Raw genomic sequence first — 13,477 nt, forward strand, 5'->3', positions numbered from 1 at the left:
GGTATGAGGGTGAAGGGTGAGGGCAGGAGGAGAGGAGCAGAGAAGGGTGAGGACTGAGGGGCTGAGGGACTGAGGTGAGGGTGAAGGTCAGGGGGCTGAGGGTGAGGGCCAAGGGACTGAGGGAGAGGGGCTGAGGGTGAAAGTCTGAAGGCTGATGGGATGAGGGTTGAGGGTCTGAGGGTGAGGGGGCTGAGGGTGAGGTCTGAGGGGCTGAGGCAGAGGGCTGAGGGACTGAGGGTGAGGACTGAGGGTGAGGGCTGAGGGGCTGAGGGTGAGGGCTGAGGGTTAGAGGCAGAGGGGCTGAGGGACTGAGGGGGTGGGGGTGAGAGTGAGGGACTGAGGGGCTGAGGGTGAGGGCCAGGGGACTGAGGGATGAGAGTGAGGGGCTGCAGGTAAGGGCTGAGGGGCTGCAGGTGAGGGCTGAGGTCTGAGGGGCTGCAGGTGAGGGCTGAGGGGCTGCAGGTGAGGGCTGAGGGGACGAGGAGATGAGGGCACCGCAGTGGTCGCAGCAGCCCAGGAGCAGCCCAGCAGCCGCCCAGCAGCCGGGATGGCTTTGGGCACAGGTGGGGAAGGGTTAAGCGAGATTCCCCGCAGCCCCGGGCGTGGCAGCTCCTGTTATTTCACCTTTCATGTTCTATCTCATTTCAACCCTGGCAACCGGCACGGCTGCTGGGGGCCGGGCGGGCCCGGGCGGCGGCGAGGGCGAGGCGGGAGCCAGTGGTGACTCAGGGGCTGCTGAACCGGGCCCGGGCGCCATCTTATGGAGGTGGGGAGGGGAGAGAAGGGGAAGGAGCCCCGGGAGCTGAGGGGAGGAGGCTCAGCCAGGGGCATGGGGATCAGCCGCAGGCTCTGGGGGTGACCAGGGTCTCAGCACCCTCACCCCAAACAATTTCTCCCTCTCTCCCTCCGTGCCCAAGATCTCCTCTCCATCTCCCCTCTCCCAGCTGCAAACCCTTCCCCCTGGTCCAATCCGTCCATGCCCTTGTCCCAAGTCCCCCCCAGCTTTCCTGAAGCCCCTTCAGGCACTGAAAAGTGCTCCAAGGTCTTCCCAGAATCATCTCCTCCTCTCCCCTCTCCCCTCTCCCCTCTCCCCTCTCTCTCCTCTCCTTCCCTTCCCAACCCCAACTCTGGCTCCACAGCAGAGCTGCTCCAGCCCTCCCAGCATTTTCATCACCCTCCTCTGCACTTGTATGGTAATTCAATGTCTCCACTAAAGGCACTTTAATACCTCCATGAGCGGGGGTGCCCTCAGAATTGGGAAATAAGCATAATGATACAGCCTTCAATTGTGTATTTGTGGGCTTTTTTTGTTTTTTATTTTACAGGCTCTTGACTCATCATGCAGGATGGTTTGTACCAGCTGAAGAGGTCAATATCCTTTTCATCATCCTTCCCCATGTTGCCCTGGGCATTATTGACCACATCCCACTTAAACACCACACTGAATGGAATTATTAACTTCCATGCAGGTGTCACCATGCTGTTCCCCAGTATCCTACTGGAATGCTTCACAAACATCAATTAACGTCCTGCTACTCAATTGGGCTGTGATGGTGTGATTATCCCTGTTTTGGAGGAAAGGAACTGGAGCAGGAATGTTACACAGAAAATGTTCCACTCACTGGGAACAAGGTCCCAAGAATCACACCTTTTAGGGTCTCCAGCAGTCAGGGATACATGGAATGCAGGCAATCTGAATTCTCCAATTCTTCATTTTTCAGTGATTTCAGACTCAATTCCTACTTTCCAGTAGCACACTGGTGTGTGACTGGTGTCCCTTCTCTGTTGTGTTCCTTTCTCTTCCTCTCCTCTTGAATTGTGTGTGTCCTGGTTTATTTTTCTTTGACAGAGCTGTTGTGTCCTGTTCTTGTTTTCAGTGTTGTTGTGTTAGAAAAGGCAAAACCAGAGAAGTGTGTTTTGAAGTAAGCATGAGCAAATTTGCACTCTGCCAGACAGAGCTCTGTTGTGGTGACTGTCACAGCCTCTGTCACCATTTGGGCATCAGATCAGCTCTCTGTATGCTGTGTGCACACAGAGTTTGGGTATTTATCTGGAGAGAAGCTCGGTGCTTGGTCACTTTGGTGTTCTTGTGGCTTTTAACACAATGCTGAGGAAAGACTCTGTTGTGTTCTCTAAGTTTAGGGTCTGGTTGTTTAACCCAAGGCAACAGCCACTGGGTAGGATTGGATCCTCTAGGAGAAGGTGCTGCTCACTGTTATCTGAGGGCACAGCTGGAGATAGAAATAGTACAATAAAGCCAATATTACATAAATGATACAGTAATGCCAGTAGTTTGATTGGAAGGATCTCTTGGGCATCCAACACCCCTGTTCCATGCAGAACTCCCAGCTAAGTTATTCAGTATATCCAAGGACAGAGATCCCAAGCCCCTGGGCTCTGTTGTCCTGGGCTTGACACCTGCACAGTGATTTTTTCCCCCTAATATTTAATGGGAGTTTTCTTTAAAGACACTTGTGTCTGAGAGGCTGATAACAGCCTGAGCTCCACACTGACTGCTCTGGCTGTGCTGTGCCTTCAGCCAAAGGAGGGTACATGTGCAAGAAAGCTCCCCAAAACACTCTTCATTTCCTTGGTATTCTAACCAGTTTCCTGCTCAGGTCCTGCTCTGACTGACTGCTTTCCAGCCATGAGCTCACCTGAGCCTTCTTCAAAAGCCAGGTAGGGCTGTGTGTGTCACCTGCAGGCTGCTTGTCTGTGTGTCACTGTCATCCCTCCATTTTCCCTAAGCACAAAGCAGAGGGACAAGGCAGGTGAAGGGGCTGTTCCAGAGGTGCAGGTGATGCCTTTCCAGAGGGATCAGCAGCTCTCCAGTCACTCCTGGCACTCCAGCATCTTTGCCAAGTGAAGAAGGATGTGTGTCAGACTCCTGGGCAGGAGCACAGCCAAGGATCCACTTCCTGAGTTAACCAGCTCTTCACTGCCAATGGCAAAAAGGAAAAAAAAAAAAAAAAGCAGTTTTAGCACTTGTGTCTTAAGGAAGTTTCCAAGTCCTTTCATATTCCACTCCAAAGTCTGACTGCTCACACTTGCCAGTTTGTCAGAGTTTCTCCCTTTATGAGTGAGTAGCTTAGATACAAGTCTGTCTTTATTCATCCTTCAGTTTAGTTTGAACTGGATCAGCATTCAGATGGTGGGGTTTTTATGGTCAGAGTTACAATCAGATGTCCCTGACTTAGCAAGACAGAAATGCACAGTATATCCCTGTATACTGGTTCTGGGCTTGCTCTGTGAGGAAGGTGCTGGTTGTCACCTCTGCTCAGACTCAGCCCTTGCTCTTATCACCTTTCCACCTTTTTTCCACCCTGTGTCTGGAAAGTTAAGGGTTTTCATAAGTCTCAGAAGCATTATTCCTCTTTTGATACCACCTGAGAACGTAGCTGCAGATACAAACTTGTGGTGCTGATTGCAAACTCCTGCTGGATTTTGTTTTCCCCAGTTTACATGCCCCTGAAGGGATCACTTTATCCATGGTTTGTTTTCTTTACACATTTACATATGCAGCTGCTGCCCAATGAGCTTTACCTTCATTTCCATCTTCCCTATGCATGCTCCAGTTATGATTGGTATAATCTTAAAAAATTATCATTATTTTTATTTTTTCATTCTTACAGTGCTGAGTTTTGTGCTTAAATCGTGTCCCTGGACCATTTCCTTGTGTCCTGGATGTAGCAGGTAACTCCACACCTGAGTTTGGGATACTCTGCTCCAAACCTGGTGTTGGGGTATTTGAAAGCAGACTGGAAGGCTTCAGGGCTGCAGTGCAGCTTCTGCTGACATTTATTTTGTTTTATTTGTCTTCATCTCCTTTGTACTGATCTGCTGCAGGATTTTAGAAAATGGGAGATGCATAGTGAGTAAGGAAGGAGGAAATTCCTTCCAGGTGTAATAGTTGAGGCACATATATCAAGGGAATGATTCATCACCTCTCTTCCTGTGGACAGAGCATTTTTGCTGTCTGATAGAATGCAAGATTTTTACTTGATTATTTAAATCCTTGAGATAATGACTCTGCTTTCTGTTATCAGGAAACCACAGAGGGTCTTTTCTGAGGCCCAAACTAGCAGTGAGATTGGTTATGAAATGGAGTGTTCCAGGCAGAACTTCTCAGGCTGAACGCTGGTGACTGCTGGGTAGGTGTGGGCAGCAGGGCAAGTCAGCTTCTGCTGGTCTCATCGGTTTGGGGGGGGCTTGTCAGCACAGCCCTGGGTGCAGATCTGACCTTAAAGCCCAGGAAAATGAACTGCTAAAGGCAGGGAGACAAAGCTGAGTCCTGGCAGACACCTGGGCTTGGAGCAGGTCAGCAGCACTCCTGCTCTGAAGATGAGGTGCATCCAAAGGTGGCAAAGAGAAGAGAGTTTCAGGATCATAGAATCATAGAATCACAGAATGGGCTGGGTTGGAAGGGACCTCAGAGATCATCAGCTCCAACCCTTGATCCACTCCCCCCGTGGTTCCCAGCCCATGGCACTCAGTGCCACATCCAGGCTCTTTGGAAAGATCTCCAGACACGGAGAATCCACTACTTCCCTGGGCATTCCAGTGTCTGATCACCCTCTCTGCAAAGAATCCTTTCCTAATATCCAACCTAAACCTCCCCTGGCAGAGCTTCAGCTCTGCCAGGGGAGGTTTAGGTTGGATATTAGGGAAGAATTCTTTAGTCCGAGCCCTCTTATCCCACTGATACCTCCCCGACCCCCCCCTGGCTCCAACCTCCTTTCAGGGAGTTGGAGAGAGTGATGAGGTCTCCCCTGAGCCTCCTCTTCTCCAGCCTCAACACCCCCAGCTCCCTCAGCCCTTCCTCACAGGATCTGTGCTGCTCCAGGATGAGTTGGGGGCTTTTCCCATTGAAACATCAGTTGTTGAAATCCCCCCCAAAGCCAAATCTTGACTGTTTCACAAAAATTTTCTACCAGGTTTTGGTGTCTGACTTTACAAGCCTCCTATTCTTTAAATAATCAATAATGCTTTGTCATGGAGTCTAAAATGATCTATAAATGAACTTAAAACCCACGTGGACTTTGGCTCTAGATTCAAGGTCCTGCCTGATTTAATTCTTAGTATTTGTTTACTTGAGGGAAACCCCAGTGTAGGAGCATCTGGCTTCAGAGGGTTGATGTTCAGAACAGAACTCCATCACTTCTGTTTCAGCCTCCTGTGTCACACCACCCATGGACTGGGATCTGCTTCAGTTCATGCTGATAGCTTGTGTTTGCCTCAAGTGTTTCTCAGTTTCTCAGTTATGACCTGAACACATCACCTTTCAGTCTTTATTAAATGAACATTTTGCAATCTCTTGGTCTTGTTTCCCCTTGTCCTTTAGGCTGTACCTGTGGACCTTTTAGTCCCAGCTTTTCCAAACTGAAGCTCTGGTTCTGAAACTCAACACTTCACCTCCAGGTATGAACAAATACCCCACTATACCCATGATAGTGCTGCTCAGGGTCTGTAAACTCGAGAGGGTTGGACATCTCCTGAGACACTTTCTGTTGCACTCTTGAGTAAGGGCTGTCTAGAACGTTTTAGTTTTAGATTTTATGTTTCTAGTGCTTAAAAAAAGCCTTTCACCATCACAGTGTGAGGGATGGCACTACCTGCACCTCTCCAGGTGGTAAACAGGCATAAAGTTGTTGTTTTCTTCTTTTTATTCTGAAGTTTGGTTGTGTTTATTTTTCTGTCTCAGGTCTAAGATAGTATTGGTTCTTTTTATAGCATCCCCAGCCATCGCTTTCCTTTGTTGAGTTTTGTTTGCTTTTTCAACTAATTACAATGTATGTGTGCATTGTTACACTGGATTAGTTTAGTAATGCACCTGGGTAATTACTGTTTGTAACCAAGGTCTTCACCAGGGCTCTTTTATGCCAACTGCCTTCAAACAAAGAGCCAGCAGTGAAGAGAGAGTTGCTGCCCCAGATTGCTCCTAATCTGGGTTAATGAGATGATGCACAGGGGGAGAACACAAAGAGTTTGGCAGGAGGGAACCTCACTCCAGATTGTGGCAGCTCCCTGCTGCTGGGGTGTTTTGTCTGGGGATGGGACTGAGCCTTGGTGTCCCACTGCCCCTCTGCAGCACAGCTGGAGAGGTCACAGAGCAGACTGCTGCCAACCCTGAGGGAGCAGCAGGATTAAACACCCGGGCAGGCTGGCAGCAAAGTCTTGTGGTTTTGTGTTTTTTTTTTTAATTGGTTGGAAACAGAAGTGCTGAGGTACTAACAGGCTGACTCCTGTTCTTACTTCTGCTGTCAGAGTGGTTTCAAAGAATGTTTGTCAATATGGTGATAGGCACAATATAAATATAAATATAAATATAAATATAAATATAAATATAAATATAAATATAAATATAAATATAAATATAAATATAAATATAAATATAAATTTCAACAGAGCCTTCAAACAGAGCCAGCAGTGAAGAGACAGTTGCTGCCCCAGATTGCTCCTAGTCTGGGTTAATGAGATGATGCATGGGGAGAACACAAAGAGTTTGGCAGGAGGGAACCTCACTCCAGATTGTGGCAGCTGTTGGGTATTTTCCCTCCTGGGGTGAGCAGCAGCAGGGGACACCTGGAGATGTGGCCAGGTCACCACATTCTGCTCACACCAGAACAAGGAGTTTTCCCTGTCCTGGGGAAGGTTTCCTGGGTCTGGGTTGGACCCTGGGGTTGCTCATGGGACAGCCCTGTGTGGGATCAGTGCTGGATCCTGGGGTTGGGTTGTGGGGGCTGCAGGGTTGGCTTCTGGGGGAAGATACCAAGTTCTGAGCCCACATCAGATGGAGATGGTTCCAGAGGGCTCCAAACACCAGGCTGGCCAAAGCTGAGCCCATCAGCCACGGGTAGCACCTCTGGTGACAAATTATCAACAAATTAAGGTGTTGTGGAGCAAGAGCTGGGAGAGCTTTGCTGCTGCTCTGTTTCAGGAGGCACCAGACACGGGAAGTTGTTCTTCAGGTGCCTGCTGGACCATGTCTGAACTCTGCTTTTGGCCACAGCCCACAGAGAAGCTCCAGGAGGGATCCCAGCACCAACCACATAGGAGTGAATTGCACAAATCTGTGTCCTGAGTGCTCTGCTGCCCTCGAGGTCAAGCCAAGAAGTTCCTCCTGGTGTTCAGATGGCACTTCCTATGCCCAAGTTTGAGCCTCAGGTTTGTGAGGCTCTGAGCACCCTTGTCCAGAGGAGAGGTGTCCCTGCCCCTGGTGGGGGTGCTGAAGGAGGGATCTCCAATGACCTTTTCCAACCTCAGCCATTCTGTGATTTCATGGGAACTCTTCTGTTTCTAACACCTGGACTGATGCATCTCCCACATCACCTTCACCCTTGTTAAGGAAAATTTGGGTTTTAAACTGTTTTAAAATTTGGGATTTTTCCCTGATCCATTCCACACTGTGGCTCCACAACCAAGTGTTCTGGCACAACTGGCAGGAAAGGAAGGGAAAAAAAAAACAGGAATGTGTGTCCAGGGTTCTCTTCTGCTCAGTCCAAGTCTAGATTTATGTTGTTGTACCACAGCTGAGCCTGGCCAAAAGTACCTGAGCAGGACACTGACACCTTCCTCCAGGGTGTTAGAGTTCATCCTTCTCCTCTGGAAGATGGACTGGTGGCAAATGACAGCCTGTGCTTGGGATTGTTTTAGCTGGGAGGAGGCTCAGGGTGGACCTCATCACCCTCCACAACTCCAGAGGATTGGTTGTGGTCAGGGGGGGTTTGGGCTCTTCTCCCAGGAAATGAGTGACAGGAGGACAGGAGGTGGCCTGGAGCTGCCCCAGGGGAGGTTTAGGTTGGATTTCAGGAAGCACTTCCTCACGTGTAGGGTGCTCAGGCACTGGGATGGAGTGCCCAGGGAAGTGGTGGAGTCACCATCCCTGGAGGTGTTTGAGGAAAAGCTGATGTGGCACTCAGTGCTCTGGCTGCTGTGGTGGTGTGAGGCCACAGGCTGGACTGGGTGAGCTCAGAGGTCCTTTCCTGCCTCAGGGACTCTGTGAGTCTGTAACTGATGAAAGGGAAGCCCCTTGTTCAGAACCCTTCTCATCTGCTCACTGCAGGATGGATTGCAGCGTGACAGCCTGGCTGGACAGGAGCTTGTTGGACCCACAGATCTGGATCTCAGCTCGTGGCTGACTCCCACCTGGATCTCCCTCCTCATTATGGACCTGGCCAGGTCAGGAAAGCTGGAGAGGGATTTTCACAATGGCATGGAGCAACAGGACAAAGGGACAGTGGTTTGTAACTGGTGACCACCACTGGACCTGACCCTGACCAGGGGATTGCCTTCCCAGCTTGACCTCAGACCTGCCTGGTCACACAAGCTGTCTGCCACTGCCACTGCCCCTGCCCTGGACATGGTGTCTCTGGCTGGTGACAGCCCTGTCTGCCACTGCCACTGCCCTGGACACAGTGGCTCTGGCTGGTGACAGCCCTGTCTGCCACTGCCCCTGCCTCTGCCCTGGACACGGTGTCTCTGGCTGGTGACAACCCTGTCTGCCCCTGCCCCTGCCCTGGACATGGTGGCTCTGGCTGGTGACAGCCCTGTCTGCCACTGCCCCTGCCTCTGCCCTGGACACGGTGGCTCTGGCTGGTGACAACCCTGCCCTGGCTGCTGAGAGCAGAGGATGGTGCTGAGCCCCTGGCTGCCCTTCCACTGAGGGCATCATGATCAGCTCCACTGTTTGCCCCAAAGACACCATGCCCAGAGACAAGCCAAGGTGACCCATGACCTGGAGAAGAGTCCCTGCCCTTCTTCTTTGAGTCATGGACTTTAGCATTGCAAATCCCCTGGGTCCCTCCTCTAATGGGAGAGAAGATGCTGAATGTTCCTTTTGACTCCATGTGGGTGAGTAATGACATCTGGGGCTCCTGGGTTTGCTGGGTTCCAGGCACTGTATTTGTATACATGAGATCATGTGGGTTAAGTGCAGCTTCGCTTTCTCCTTCATCCCTCCAGCCTGAAGTTGTGGTTTAACCAGATCTGCCACTTTTTGTTCCAGCTCAGTATCAAGAAGTCACAAGTGCTTCTGGCACTCTGCACTGAACTTGTTCCTTACACAGAGGGTGCCTGAGGATTCCTATGGCTCCAGTCTGTGACTTCTAAACTTTGCTCTACTGACAGATATTGGAAAAGTCTCATCACAAGCTCTGTTTGATTCTCCTCCTGGTCCTTCATAGTCATTTCTTGTCATAAAAAACAGTTTTGGGGTTTTTTCCTACTGTGACTGTGGAGAAATTCAACATTGTTATAAGGAGCAGGATCAACATCTAAAATGATTTACAGGACTGGGAATCATAGATTCACAGAATTGTGGCATGGTGTGGGTTGGTAAGACCTCAAAGATCATCTTGTTCCAGTGCCAGGGTCAGGGACCCCTCCCCCAGCCCAGGGGGCTCCAAGCCCCATCCAACCTTCAACACTGCCAGGGATGGGGCAGTCACAGCTTCTGGGGGCAACCTGGGCACCCAGGGGCTCAGCACCCTCACCCCAAACAATTTCTCCCTCCCTCCCTCCCTCCCTGCCCAAGATCTCCTCTCCATCTCCCCTCTCCCAGCTCCAAACCCTTCCCCCTCGCAGGCTCCCATCCCTCCAGGCCCTTGTCCCAAGTCCCTCCCCAGCTTTCCTGGAGCCCCTTCAGGACCTGGAAGCTGCTCCAAGGTCTCCCCATTGCAGCCTTCTCTTCTCCAGCCTCAACACCCCCAACTCTCTCAGCCTGGCTCCAGAGCAGAGCTGCTCCAGCCCTCCCAGCAGCTCCAGGGCCTCCTCTGCACTGGCTCCAGCAGCTCCGTGTCCTTCTGCTGATGGGGACCCCAGAGCTGGACACAGCTTTACCCCAGGGGGGTCTCCCCAGAGGAGAGCAGAGGGGACAATCCCCTCCCTGTCCTGCTGCTCACACTGCTGGGGGTTTGATGCCTCCTGGGCACCTTCTCCTCACCTCACAACCCCAAGAGCTGGGAGGGTGCTGAAGGGCCTTGAGCATCTCTGCTGGGAAGAAAGAGTGAGAGCCCTGGGGGTGTTCAGCCTGGAGAAGAGAAGGCTGAGAGGGAATCTTCTAAATGCTCTGGGGTCCTTTTTCCTTGAGATTCTTGTGTATATTCAAAATTTAATGCTTATTTGTCTCAGGTTGTACCAGAGAGACGAAACTGGATTTTTTTCCCCACAAAATTGAGGTGCACATCTCCCCTACTCCTCCCCTCCTCCTTCTGTCTATCCCAGTTCTCTTTGCTTATGGCTGTGGTTTGGGATTTAAGGTCATCTGGCATTCTCCCCCTCTGCTCTGCTCTGCTGAGACCCCACCTGGAGTCCTGTGTCCAGTTCTAGAGTCCCCAACATCAGGAGGACACAGAGCTCCTGGAAGGTGTCCAGAGGAGGCACTGAAATGCTCAGAGGGCTGAGCAGCTCCCTGGGAAGCCAGGCTGAGGGATTGGGGTTGTTCAGCCTGGAGAAGAGGAGGCTCCCAGGGGAGCTCAGAGCAACCTTCCAATATCTGAAGGGGCTCCAAGAAAGCTGGGGGAGGGCTTTGGACACGGGGGGGTAGGGAGAGGAGAAGGGAAATGGGTTAAAACTTGGAGAGAAAGGGGAGATTGAGGTTGGAGATGGGGGAGAAATTGTTTGGGGTGAGGGTGCTGAGCCCCTGGGTGCCCAGGTTGCCCCCAGAAGCTGTGGCTGCCCCATCCCTGGCAGTGTTGAAGGTTGGATGGGGCTTGGAGCCCCCTGGGCTGGGGGAGGGGTCCCTGACCATGGCAGGGGGGGCACTGGGGGGGATTTCAGGTCCCTTCCACCCCAGACCACTCTGGGATTCACTTTTCTGAAGGGTGAATTCAGCCTGGAGAAGAGGAGACTCCAGGGGGACCTTAGAGCTGCCCCCCAAGCCCTGAAGGGAACCTCCAGGAAGGCTGCAGAGGGACTTTTCATCAGAGTGTCCAGGGACAGGACACGGGGAGATGGTTTCCAACTGAAGGAGAAGAGGTTGAGCCTGGAGCTGAGGAAGAAGTTCTTCAGGAGGAGGGTGCTGAGACTCTGGAACAGATTGCCCAGAGAAGCTGTGGCTGCCCCCTCCCTGCAGGGGTTCAAGCCCAGCTTGGAGGAGGCTTGGAGCAACCTGGGCTGGATGAGAGGTGTCCCTGGGCATGGTGGGGAGCTTGGGGGAGAGGAGCTCCAAGCTCCCTTCCAACCAGGATTCTATCCTAATGATTACCCCATCATTTACTGGGGTGCCAGCAGAACTCAGGAGCTGACAGGTTCCCTTGGTGATGTGGATGGGTTCTCAGCTGCCTCAGAGCTGTTCAGACAAGGAAACAAGGAAGGAAAATCAGTTGGTTGCTGAGCTTGTGCCCTGAGAACATCAGTGTCCACTACAGAGCTTCTAAACCTCTTGTTTGTGGTTGGTTGGTTGGTTGGTTGGTTGGTTTAGGGCTGTTTGTTTTCTTTGGCTTGGGATTGGTTTTGGTTGGGCTTTTTTTTTTTGTTGTTTCTCAAAAGGGATGAAATGAAATAACTTTGTCTCCTGCAAATGTCCTTTCTTCTCTGGGAAATGGCCAGAGGCTCTGTGCTTGCTTCTGCCTGTCCGCTCCCAGAGTGGAACAAAATGGTTAATATGAAAAAAGAATGCAAAGCTGTGCCAGAGCACACTTGTTTGTGCTGGCCTGGTGCTGGGGCTCTGGAAAAAAATAAAATCTCTTTTGGTGTACCAACAAACCTGTCACTCAGATGGCTGCAAGGATGGCTCATGGATTAAAAACCTAAGAGGATAAAGTGGCTGCCAGCCCAAGATCTTAATGCCAAGGAGAGGATTTGTTGCCAAGCTTTTTTTTTTTTTTGTTTGGTTTTGTGTTGTTTTTTTTTAATGACAGTCTAGATCAGTTGCTGGGATTTTATCTCTTGCTTACAAGAGAATCACAAGAAATCTCTTTACCTACAAGAAAGTTGGGAGGGCTTTGGACACGGGGGGGGTAGGGAGAGGAGAAGGGGAATGGGTTAAAACTTGGAGAGAAAGGGGAGATTGAGGTTGGAGATGGGGGAGAAATGGTTTGGGGTGAGGGTGCTGAGCCCCTGGGTGCCCAGGTTGCCCCCAGAAGCTGTGGCTGCCCCATCCCTGGCAGTGTTGAAGGTTGGATGGGGCTTGGAGCCCCCTGGGCTGGGGAGGGGTCCCTGACCATGGCACTGGGGGGGATTTGAGGTCCCTTCCAACCCAACCATTCTAGGATTCTTAGTGTTGTGTAAAATCTTTCTGAAGCAAGGTGAACCTCTCATCTGAAAATGTGAGGACTCAGCCATGTGTCTGTCCAAGCTCAATTTCTGTGCTGAACTAAACCTTGACAGCTGGAGCAGCCCAGGTACAAGGAGGTGATTCCCATTTCAAACCTGGACACAGCTCTGTCCCTTTCCCACACAACCTCTGCTGGGTTCCCCCCTGAGCTGTCCCTGGCACTTTGTCCTTCTGGCAGGAGAGGTCATGCTGAGCCAGAGGTGCCCGTGATGTCTCCAAAGGAGGGAATAAAGAAACTCCATCCACCTTTTTCCTTTCATGAACAGCCAAATCTTATCACAATGTTACCACAGTTCCCCTTTACACCTGAGACAAGTGGTTAGGAATTCATACAAAAATTCTCATTTTCCATAATTCCAAAGAATGGTGGAGCCCCAGACTGGTTTGAGTGGGAAGGGACCTGAAATCCCCCCCAGTGCCCCCCCTACCATGATCAGGGACCCCTCCCCAGCCCAGGGGGCTCCAAGCCCCATCCAACCTTCAACACTGCCAGGGATGGGGCAGCCACAGCTTCTGGGGGCAACCTGGGCACCCAGGGGCTCAGCACCCTCACCCCAAACCATTTCTCCCTCCCTCCCTCCCTGCCCAAGATCTCCTCTCCATCTCCCCTCTCCCAGCTCCAAACCCTTCCCCCTGGGAGGCTCCCATCCCTCCAGGCCCTTGTCCCAAGTCCCTCCCCAGCTTTCCTGGAGCCCCTTCAGGACCTGGAAGCTGCTCCAAGGTCTCTCCCAAGCTGAATTTCCATCTCTTCCATCAAATTTAAAACTTAGTTCAACATTCTTTCTTTCTCCTTTCTCCAGCCCTCACCAATCGTGACCTGAGCCCTTCCATGGTGTCTTCCAAGAATCAATCATTGTCTCCCTATTCCTCATCAGGTCTCATGAAGCAGGAATGTTTTTTGAGGCATGTTGCAACTTTCCAGCAGTTGACACACTCCCCATTTGTGCCCCATCCTTCAGACAGCGTTTGTCAGGAACACAGAACTCTCCTGGAATTGGCCCTCTGGAGTGGTCCAAGAGCTGAGGTTTGGTGCTGAGTCAGTGTCCATTGGCAGAGCAGAGCTGGGTGCTGCCAGCTGGGTGCTCAGTGGGTGACTGGAGCAATTCACCAACCCCTTCCTCTAATTCCTCTCTGATGCTGGTTCTAACTCGTGGCTTTTTCTCTGAACACAGTGATGAGGGCACTTCAGTTGGGTTCAGTTTC

This window comes from Calypte anna, chromosome 2 (genome assembly GCF_003957555.1).
Source record: "Calypte anna isolate BGI_N300 chromosome 2, bCalAnn1_v1.p, whole genome shotgun sequence".
Classification (NCBI taxonomy): domain Eukaryota; kingdom Metazoa; phylum Chordata; class Aves; order Apodiformes; family Trochilidae; genus Calypte; species Calypte anna.